Raw genomic sequence first — 11,361 nt, forward strand, 5'->3', positions numbered from 1 at the left:
AGCCTTGAGAGAAAGAAAGATCCATTATGTTGCTTGGGCTTCCATTAGTAAGCTAAGGCGGAGGGTGGTCTAGGGATCAAAAGAATCAAAGACCTGAATGTGGTTGATATCTCTAAACAAATTTGGTGGGTAGCTTCTCATAGAAATTCCTTATGGGTGAAATGGGTAAACTCTAGATACTTGAAAGGTGATTCCATTTGGACTGTCAGGCTCATTCAGAGCTGCTCTTGGGTGTAGAGGAAGATTCTCAAGTATCGGTATCGTGTCATTCCTTTCATTCTTCATATCATTGGTGATGTTCATTCTTCGAAGTTGTGTCTTGACCCTTGGCATCCTGCCGGGGTTCTGATCCTCTGAATTTGGTGATAGAATTAGATATGATGCCAAGTCCACTAGATTTGGGACCAATTGAGTAGCATTGCCCAAACGAATGCCTCAGAATTGGATTCCATCATTTGGACAGGTAACCCTTCATGCCTCTTCTCCTCGAAATCTGCCTGGAATATTGTCAGACAATCTACTCCTTAGTGGATTGGGCTACTACTGTGTGGTTCCAATCTTGCATTCCTAGACAATCATGCACCACTTGGAGATGTATGATCGACGCGCTTCCCTTTAACGACCAGCTGATTAGGTGGAAAGGGAGATGCTCTATGTGCTTGAAGGAAGGTGACTCTATCAATCACTTGTTTCTTAATTGTGAGTTTAGTTCTGCGGTTTGGAACTCTTTTGCCTCCTGGTTTGGTTTTGTGTGGGGAAATCTTTCCTCCATTCAAGAATTTTTTGAGTAATGGAAAGGAAAACTCAAATGGACGAATGTCAAGGAGCCTTGGGCTGTAGGGGCAACTATCATATGTGCTATTTTGTGGGAGGAGAGAAATAGAAGGCGGAATGAGGGTATTGCTCGAAGTGTGAAGCAGTTCCTGGATTGTGTGAAAGGGGAGATTAGAGACTGTAATCATGTGATCAAAGGGGTGAAAAATATTCAGGACTTGACTTGTGTTAGAAATCTGGGATTGGCGGCTTCTAATGTCAAATCTCACAATGTTCTGGAGGTTTTCTGGTGCAGACCCATGAGGCATTGGATAAAGCTTAACATTGATGGCAGTTCACTCGGGAATCCAGGAAGGGCAGGCTTGGGGGGGTGTTTAGAAACAATCAAGCCCAGGTCGTGCATTCCTACTGTAGATTCCTGGGGGTTGCAAATAGCATTGTGGCTGAGTTTGAAGCTCTGTTAGACGAGCTCTTTATTGCTTGGGAGAATGGCTTCATGGACCTATGGATTGAATCTGATTCGGCAGCTCTGGTGTTGGCTATTCAACACTCTAACATCCCATGGTCTGCGCTCCAATGATGGCAGGTTCTCAAACCTTACTTTGACTCTTGCAATTGGAAAATCTCGCATTGCTTTAGGGAAGCTAATCCGATTGCAGACTTTTTAGCAAAGCATGCGGCGATTACTGGAGTATCTACTACAAACCTGACCATCCCTACTCATGTTGCTGATCAATTGGCTCGTGATGCTATGGGCTTGCCTAATTATAGATTTGTAATGTATTAGGGATGCTGTCAGACTGGTCCAGTCTGTGGTTGTGTTTTGCTTTTGTTGTCTTCTTGGTTTTGGGTTTCTGATTTTTTTTCCTTCTCTTTAATACAAGGATCTTTTAGCAAAAAAACGGTGATCCCAACAAGTTGATCCTCTTTGTTGCCTTTGTTGGTCGGGATTGGAGAGCAGGGATCATTTGTTCTTTGATTGCCCTTTCACCTTTCAGGTGTAGGAAGGTATCTTGAGGTTGTGCTCCCCTTACAGAATCCCCAAAAGAAATGTTCTTCTCGACACTCATTGGGTTAGTGAGACCTTTAAAGGAGACTCCATAGGGGCCATTGCAAAGTTGGCCTTTTGCAGCACAATTTCTCATATATGGATGGAAAGGAATTTTTGTCTTTTGTGAAATAGATCCAAATCCAAACTTATTATCATCAGAGATATTTGGAGTGATGTGGAGATTAGACGTTATGTTGATCCCCCTAAAGGCCCTAAATCCAATAATAATTCCTTTCTTGTGGAGCATTGGGGGTACATCCCATTTGGACTCATCATAGGTGACTGCCCGTCGTCCTTGTTGTTTCTCTTTTAGGGGGCTCATTTGTCCCCCTTCTTTGTATTCAGCTTTGTTTTGTTTTGGGGCTCCTTTGATTCTTGGGGCTTGACCTTGAGCTTCTTGTAAGGCCTCCTCTTGTATTTGAATCTGTAGTTGTTATTCTTTTCTTTGCAATAAAGGGATCTATTTATCAAAAAAAAAAAAAAAAACTTTCTCTCTGAAGTGGCTCACAATTGCAGCACAATCATATTGAAGTCAATGGTATAGTACAAAATTAAATGATTGTTTATCAAAAAAATAAAAATTAAATGCTTCACAATCATATTATAGGAGTTCGATTTCAAGTTGTAAAGGATCTAAGGTTGGTGCAGTTATAGTGGGAGTGAATGGCTTCCTTTTTGGAGGTTTTGGGTACTTATTAGGTGTTCAATTCTTCTGGGCAAGTTATTTCTATCATGCTTGACGTCGGCTGGTGTGATAGGATCTAGTTTTTCTTAACGATGACATTTTTTTATGGTTGATGACGACAATGCACTTTCAGTGCAGGTTTGGTTGTGTTTCTAGAAGAGACACATTCCTTGGGAAGGGTGCTTCATGGGGTCCTTCTCATCAATATATAGAGAACGTTTTTTGACACTTGTAAAGTGATTTTTCAATTGTTTTAGTCTCTTGTAAAACCATAAAGTTGTTTTATGGTTCTTATATATATATATATTAAGAACCATATAAAAAAAGAAGAGTTATAGGATTAATGTTCAGACAAATCCGGACGAATAGAGACACAGAGAAGCAAGGGAAAACCCAGATTGGGCAATGCCATCGATCAGCAGGAACAACCCAATCCAAGCTACAGACAAAAAAACATAACCAATACCTAGCAAAATCTTCTATTGCCGAGCTGCCCGGCAGGACTGTGCTGCCTAGATACGTTGAGGCACACAATGACCGCCTTACCCCCATTCAGGCAGGCAAGGCGGTCATTGTGCGCCTTACCATGTCTGGGCAGCACGGTCCTGCTAGGCAGCTCGGCAGTAGAGGATCCAAATTGGCAAAAGAGATATCTAGGTCAACATGATGCATGAGAATAAAAGTCACATGGAACAATTAAATGAAAACAAATATAGTGAGTACTGATCATCTAATGGAATATTGATCCCTAACTTACAGAAATTAAACAAATTAATATAGTAGTGTCTGATCGATAATTAAAGCGCGCTGTTTTCCTAAAATAAGCAAAGCATAATAATTAAATAGTCCAGCAAAACCAAATGGATATGATCACTTTGGTTCCCAGCGTCTTACCATGGCGTGTTTTCCATTAATATTAAATTTAACCTTCTTTTTCCCATCAAGAATTGTTTGAACTGTGGAGGCCTGCTTAAACACCACAAGTGCATACAATGACTGCACTACTTTTGGGGGAACTACCTCTTGCATGTAAATTGATTCAACGCAATCCCCATGCAATTTGGTAAGAAAATTCCATACTTCCCTCGCTGAAACTGGATACCCCTTTGAAAATGTCATGAACATCCCTCTTTCTTCCTCTTGATCTCCTACTACTTCCCTCATCATATTCCATTGCGGCGGCCTTGTTGTTGTTGTTGTGATACCACCACCACTACCACCACAGGCGGCTTGATTCATCGCCGACTGTCGTCCTTCACTACCACCAAAGCCCGGCCTGAATTGATCAATTGTATCAAACACCGGTCTGTTTCTACTACTGCTACCTTCACCACCACCACCACCAAAGGGTCTTAATCTACTCCACATTTGTTGAGTCATCATTACAGCTGCTGCTGGTTGGGTTTCTAAAGTAGTAGTAGTAGTAGTAGTACTGGTGGTGGTGGCAATTATACTCCTGATTTCAGACACTGCTGCTTTGATTGCCTTAGCCAATGACGTCGTCGTCGTTGTTGTCTGCCGCCACTCGTGAATGTCGATGTCCCCAAATACACTAGCATACATATTCTCCGTAACTCTAAGCATACCCTCCAATACTTGGCTTCTTTTATTATGAAAAAACTGGAGATCAGAGATGGCTTTATTTGTAAGGCGATCCATGAATGGGATACCATAATTAAGAGGAGGTCCTGCACCGGTTTTAATACAATCCAAGCATACCATTGTCTCCTTTGATACAAAAAGCATCACTGTCTCTGATGATGTTAATAGCTTCACAATAATTTTAGGGATTCCTAATTCTTCAAACCATAACCATAAAGTAATGGCCTGCCATGCTACTATAATCTCATGATTTAGATCAATAACCAGACGAGAAAATAGCTTCCCTTCATCTAAATTGAACCACCTAATTAGTCCTTTCGGCATCGTTGTCACTTGTGCAGCAGCATCATCCATGGTGTGCGGGCAGCTGTGTACCGAAAACTGATCAACATTCTCGATATGCAAATTTGATAAAAATATACATGGACCAACAAAGCGATCACTTAGCAGACATAATCTAGAGAAGGTGGATTCTTATTACCTGAGAATGGAAAGCCAGAGAAGCCCCCCGAAACATCCACTTTGTTAAAAGGATTAAATTGTTATTTGTATTAATTTGAATCGCACGATTACATCACTATATAAGGTGTTGATAGAGTTGTAGATGTGTACAAGAACTGAAGGAGGCGAAAGTGGTTTTAGATGATGTGCAGGAGGCCATGGAGACAATAGGGGTCAATGACTCTTTGTTTGGCTTGGAAGAGGATGCCAAGACTACATACTTATCAGCTTTAAAGGATACTGAGAGGCTTTGGCATGAAAAGTCAAGAATTAAATGGCTGAAAGAAGCGGATCGAAACTCTAAATATATTAAATAGTGACATAACAAAAAAACACTATTGAAAAGCAATATATAGTGGCGGTTATTTATTATCGTTGCCATATATCTCGAAGCGGTAATAAAAAATTGCTGCCAAATACGTACTAGTCAATTAGTAGTGGTAATATCTTACCTTGCAAAATATAATATTATAGTAATTCTTTAACGCCGGTTACTTTATACCACATAATATTATAGTACTTCTTTAACACCGGTTACTTTATACCACATTTAATTTTTAACAATTAGCAGCGATAATAAAAGAATTATTTCTGAAAGTTGGCAAATAGCACCGGTAATAGTTTACCGCCACTGATTATAAACATATAACAACGGTAGAATATTACTACTGGTGTATAGGGTGGCTAGCTAGTCTCTATAGCAATGACAATTTTATATCATTGCTAAAAGTGCTTATATAGCAGCAACAAAAAATACCGCCGCTATAGGCTCTGTCTTTGTTTCATTGAGCGTCACCAAAACACCCTTCTCATGTGGTGAATCAATAGCGACATAAATGGATTTCCTTTTCTTCTTTCACAGAATGGGATCGTCATGACGTATAATGGAACTTGGAGAGGTTGACTCAAAGGAACAAAGTATGTAAGTAAATTAATAAGTTGAAATTGCACTAACATCCTTTTTTCGGGTGAATAGACTTTATTAAAGGAGAAAAAGGAAAGAAATACAAGCACCCAGAGGGAAGGAAAAGAAAACACTGAATACAACAAGATCATTAAAGGAAACTTAGAGAAGCCTGGTATGAAAACCCCAAGAGGAAACAATATTGTGATCCCTTGCACTATCAGCAGTCGAGGCCTAGAGGCAATTGACCTTGGTTATAATGTCAAAAATTATTGAGCTCCATATTTGACTAAATGTACGAGAAGAGGAGGTTCATCTATGCTTGTTTTCTCCCGCTAGATGTGGTATACAGAGGCATAGAAGGCCATATTGATAGCCCAATCACAAGCTGAATTGCCCTTAGGTCTAACCAAATCCGAGTAGAGGAGCCATCATCTATTTGCATTTAACTACTTACAAAACTAGAGGTATGATTTTAAGAATCCTCCTCCTGGTGAAACTGGCATCAGGGACACAAGAAATTATCCTTATTGAGTCATCCTTGAGATACTTGGAATCGATCCACTTCACCCAAAGGCTATCTTTATTTCCACCAATATTCTAAAGGAGCTTCAATAGACCAGCTTTGAGTTGGAGCTATCTTTTTCGAATGATGGTATCTATGAATTTTCCAAGGAGATTTATCTTATGGATTAAACAATGTGTGATGACCCCTATGTTCTCAATTCTTGTGAATTGGAGTCCAACAGGATATTTTTCTAGCAAAATGGGAATTAGATAAGGAGATCCATTATCCCCTTACCTTTTTACCCTTGCCATGGAAAGGTTGTCTATGATGTTGAATCAAGTTGTTGTGGATAGGAGGATGCAGCTTATCCCTAGGTGTAAACCTTTGCAGCTATCTCATTTAGTTTTGTCGATGATCTGATGGTATTTGCTAGGGCTGATTGTGATTCTATCTCGGCCGTGATGGGCACTCTTGATCTTTTTCCATGATCTCGGGCCTTAATGTGAATCATTCTAAGTCCTCTATCATCGTTGGGGATGTGGAGGCTCACATCCCAGACAATCTGATTCAGATATCAGGGTTTTCTGAAGCCCATCGACCCATTAATTATTTTGGAGTTCCTCTGATTTCAGGAAAGCTAAAAGCAAGTGATTGTGCTCCTCTTTTTGACTTGGTTAGAAAGACATTGGAAGGGTGGAAATCACGTTTCCTTTCATTTGCTGGTCGTCTCCAATTAATTGGTTCGGTTATTCAGGGAGGTTATATATACTGGTCGGGAGTATTAATAGTATACTGCCACTGATTATAAACATATAATTGTGGTAGAGTATTAATACTGCTATATGGGGTATATTAGTCTCTATAGCAATGACAATTTTTACCATTGTTGAAAGTGCTTATATAGCAACGGCAAAAAATACCGCCGCTATAGGCTCTGTCTTTGTTTCATCGAGTGTCGCCAAAAACACCCTTTTCATGTGGTGAGTCAATAGAGACATAAATGGATTTCCTTTTCTTCTTTCACAACATAGGATCCCCATGTTCGATGTATAATGGAAATAGGAAAGGTTGACTTAAATGAACAAAGTATGTAAGTTGAAACTGCACTAACATGTTTTTTGGGGTGAATAGACTTTATTGAAAGAGAAAAAGGAAATAAATACAAGCATCCAGAGGGAAGGAAAAGAAAACTGAATTCAACAAGATGAACAAAGGAAACTTAGAGAAGCCTGATCCAAAAACCCCAAGAGCAAACAATATGGTGATCCCTTACACTATCAGCAGACGAGGATTGAAGGTGATTGACCTTGGTTTTAATGTCAAAATCTATTGAGCTCCATATTTGTTTAGAAATGGAATGGAATCTGTAACTTTAATTCGATCCTATGAGTCATATTATTTCAAGTGCCATCAACATCCTATTTAAATGTATAATTATTTTAGATTTATGTTGTAGGATGTATGTGAATGGAAGACCATCCATTATCACACAGTGGCTCGTGAAGGCCTATCCCCATACATTTTTTTCAGGTTTGGGGAGTGAATATTCCAGCAAAGAGCACATGCAGGTGACATCGATATCAATCTAGAACAAAGTAGCTCCATGGTTGGCAAGGCATGGGAGAGGGCACGCCAAATAAAGAAGATGTGTCTCGGTATATTCTTTGGAAACCACACCACTGAATACCAGGGAACCATCGGGAGCTACGAACAGATCAAAACCCATGCGGAGGAAGACAAGAATATTCCCAAGCTGGTGGCCATCCATCGCACCAAATCCCAACTACCATGGGCCCTCCTCCAAATGGAGGGGATGGCAGCCCAAGCAGCCTGGAGATGGTAGCTCCAAACGTAATCTTACCAATTGAGTCTAAAAAGGACTTCCTTGTAAATTTTTTCCTAATCCACCTCCACTCAACCTCAAGGTTTCCAATCCTCCAATCGGCAAACCAACCTTTACACAAAATCCCTTCCTAGAGTTGCTTTGAGAAGGGTCAGCGAAAGAATAAATGATCAATATCCTCCACTTTTTTTTTTTTTTTTGGTAACAATCAATATCCTCCACTGAATTCCAAAAAAAAACAACAAGAGGATGGAGAAGGAACATGTCTGTCTACCTTAGACAAAGATTTGAGTTGGAATATTAGAGACTAATATCTCATTTGAGTATCATAATCACTTTGTTAAGACGAACAGTCTTAGGTTCTTTAGCTGAGAAGAAGAATTGGAGAGAATGTGTTGGCTTGTCAGAGTGGCAGAGGAATTTATTTATTTATATGGGAATGAGGAATACAATTATGGTATGTTAGCTTAGGTTGAGTCATAGTCCTTATGTAGTCATATATAGATACAATGAACCTAGACGGGGTACATAATAATCCTTATCTTCAACATCTTATAAAAAAAAAAAAGGTTTTAGGTTCTTTTTCTTTATAAAAATAATGTCCAAACCAGACTTGTTCTTATCTTTTCTTTTTCATAAAAGAAGATTGTATTCTCTGTGGGGGAGCATGCCCCCTATGCATGCACAACAATCAATGGGAGCATGCATAGAGCCATCAGGCGGTTGGTCTTACCGCCATTCATGCGGCACGACAGTCATTTTGCCCCCTCTATGTTTGATCGTGGGCACTACACTTTCCCACAACAAACTTTCTTCCAAGAAATGTATTCCGGAAAAGATTGCTAGAAAGCATATATCAATGCTCATTGTCGATTAGAGTGCATACGGAGAGAGATCCAAACTGTGGATTGTCATGATAAGTGGAAAACAACCAGAAATTTCTTGTGTCCTAATTGAAAGATAAAGAAACATGATCCTAATAATAGTTTTTGGGTACATGCAAATTCATCAACAAAGAATGAATAAAAATTTTCCAAAAGCAAAAAATAAACAAAATCTAGAATTTTCAAATGATACCATGAGCCACCTTTTCACTAGATAAATGAGATCTTAATATGGAGAGTGTTTAGATGATCCTATATTTTGGTTTACTGGTACAATATTTGTAGCCTCTAAGTACATGCAAGCATTAGAAATTTCAAAGGTTTTTCACTGTAAAAAAAAAATAATTTTATGCAAGGATGATCCAAGTCCCACTGCACACCTTTAGGAAATTTTATTAGTATGCGTATGTTAGAAAAGAAATACAAGCTATGGGAGGGAGCTTGGGTGATCCAGCCAAATACACAAATAAGAGGCCTAGATAAAATCTTAAGACTATCATGTAGAAACCAGGAAAACTGAATAACTTACCTCTTCTTCTCCTTGAGACTACGCTGTTTCTTCCACGTCCTATTTTTCTTCTCCTCTTCTTTTCCCTTTCTGTGATGAAATTTGTGCATCAACAATAGAGTGCAATCAATGTCATCCTAAAATATCATCCTGTAGGAAATGTATTACGTTCCATTTTTCTCTTCTTTCTTGTTCAAGTCAATATTTTATATGTTAGAATCTGATAAAATCTCTTTCTAGGTTGTAACGGAAAGTGCATTTACTTCCCTCTAGTCATTTTAAAGTCTCCGTCCTTTAATTTTTATTTTTGGTAAGTCCCTTTAATTACTTTCCTAGGTTGATATTCCTTCATTTAATGAGTCAAGTCATAATCTAATAAAATCTTTGACTAGCTTGTAACTTAAAGTGCATTTACTTCTCCCTCTAGTCATTTTGAATTCTCCGCCCTTTAATTTTTATTTTTGGTAAATCCCTTTCATTAGTTTCCTAGGTTGATCTTCTCTCAATAAAATCTCTCTCTAGGTTCTAACTGAAACTTGTAGACACCGCATTTTGACACCTTGATAGATTGTCTCGGCGATGATGATCAAAGCCTGGCTAGCTCGCATGGTGATCAAATGGAAGAAAATTACCAATTTACCCTTACCCCGCTTTTTGTAACCAGATTGTCCCAAGTAGAGCCAAAACCCCTAGGATTGCCTTATTTAACCATTTTAAGCCCACATGTGAAATTTTACTCCAATATGGCATCTTTTATGCAAAATATTATTTTTCCCCTGGCACAGTTCTCTATCCGGACCGCCCGATTTGGCCCGAACAATTTAGATGACCTTGTTTGGTCATATTAAGCTCCCATGTAGAGTTTCGACCAAATCTAGTAACTTTTATAAAATTGACCATTTTGTCCCTGAAGTGTTTCTCGATATTTGGGCCATCAAATTTGGCCCAAAAATGCTTTGGAATACCCTTTTTGGTCATATTAAGCTCCCACATAAAGTTTTGGCTAAATCTGACAATTTAAAAAAAAAATGATTGTTTTGCCCCTGACACACTTCTCAGTATCTAAGCCACCCGATGTTACTCCAAATCAATTAGATAACCTTATTCGGTCATTTTGTGCTTGTACATAAAATTTTGTGTAATTTTGGTGTAATTTGGACCTTGATCGGCTTGAAACTCCATTTCTGTACTTTCTTCAGTTTTCGAGCCACTTCAACAAAATTCGGACACATCAGCCATACGGATGGAAAGTAGGCGCCGATATGTGGCGTGTCAAAATCATCCGCGCGGATTGAAAGATATTGTCGTTTGAATATGAACCCTTAAAATGGAATACAAAAAGATTTTAAAAAAAATTGACTATCCCGTGTCAGTCAAATTTGACATACCTCAAAGGTCAATGCCTATTCTCTTATATTGATGGTTTGTGTGTTTGCCCCTCTCCACCAAAAGATTCTTCTACATGGCTTGAGAAGGATTCCGCCATAACTAGTTTGCTTCTAGCTTCTGTCTCCGATGAAGTTCTTTCTCTTGTTCTTGACAAGGAGACATCACATGAAATATGGATTGCCCTCTAGGGTGCCTTTGGTTCTACCTCTACTACTCGTCTCATGTCTCTCAACATGAGTTTGTAGAACCTTCAAAAAGGCAATGACGAATCTGTCTCTACTTTTCTTCAGCGTGCTAAGGTCATTGTTGATGAGTTAGCTAAAGCCGAAAAACCCTGGCTGCTGAAGATTTTAACACTTATGTTCTTTGATCTCTTCGCTCAGATATGCAAGATGTGGTTTCGCTAATCCTAAACCGTCTGAAACATCCCTCCTTTGCTAAGCTTAGTGGTCTTCTTCTCAGCCATGAAAGGAATTGCGCTTTTCAAAACATGCACTTATCTGAGGTTCCCGTTCCTGCTACGCCTTTGGCTTCTGCTAATATTGTGCAACGTTCTGATTCCAACTCGGCTTCCTCTGGCCGTGGAACCGGTCGTGGTTTCAATCGTGGGGGTCACGGTGGTCATTTTGGTCGTGGTTGTGGTGGTCATTATTCACAACAACAGCAAGTTGGGCACCTGTATTGCACCCTTTGTCATCGCACCAACCATACT

This window comes from Telopea speciosissima, chromosome 2 (genome assembly GCF_018873765.1).
Source record: "Telopea speciosissima isolate NSW1024214 ecotype Mountain lineage chromosome 2, Tspe_v1, whole genome shotgun sequence".
Lineage (NCBI taxonomy): Eukaryota > Viridiplantae > Streptophyta > Magnoliopsida > Proteales > Proteaceae > Telopea > Telopea speciosissima.